Here is a 795-nt window from a genome sequence, read left to right as displayed (position 1 = left end):
ATATTTGCATATGTACATGTCTTTATCTAGACCTCTATAAATGCCCTTTGCCTCCCAGCTCTTTCCTCTATTTCCCTTGATTCTCCTCCTGTCTGTTTTGGGTCTTCTGATGTCTGATACCTGATCCTGTCGACACCTCATGATCATACAGGCTAGTGTGCTTCTACCATGTGGGCTTTGTTGCTTCCCTGCTAGATGGAACTTGTTCAAGCCTTTAAGACCAAACGGGGGTTTCTTATGGTTTGCAGTGATGTTGGAAATTATGGCACCAATATTTCAAATACCAGCAGGGTGGATATGTTTCAGGGGAACTTTGAGACTAAGGTAGACTAGGAAAAGGGATATGGTAATAGGTTTCTTATGGTTTGCAGTGATGTTGGAAATTATGGCACCAATATTTCAAATACCAGCAGGGTGGATATGTTTCAGGGGAGCTTTGAGACTAAGGTAGACTAGGAAAAAGGATATGGTAATATAGTTCAGATAGAAATTGGTCAATGAAAACCTTACGAATAGAACATTGTCTGATGTACTGGAAGATGATCCCCTGAGGTAGGAAGTACTCAAAATGCAACTGAGGAAGAGCTGCCTCCTTAAAGTAAAGTTGACCTTAACGAAGTGAACAGAGGACAACTTTTGTGAGAGATCAAGACTCAATATTGAGAGGTGGGAAACGGAGGTGCAGAGCAGAGGTAGAATTCAGCCAGGAATGTAAAGTTGAGACAGATTTTATTAAGGGAAGGAACTCCCAGGAGGGAGGGGAGAGCAGAAAAAGGGCCAGGAGCATCTTGAGCT

This window comes from Echinops telfairi, unplaced genomic scaffold (assembly GCF_000313985.2).
Source record: "Echinops telfairi isolate 266 unplaced genomic scaffold, ASM31398v2 ScPeMD7_5;HRSCAF=22, whole genome shotgun sequence".
NCBI lineage: Eukaryota > Metazoa > Chordata > Mammalia > Afrosoricida > Tenrecidae > Echinops > Echinops telfairi.
This window is presented reverse-complemented; position numbering follows the sequence as displayed.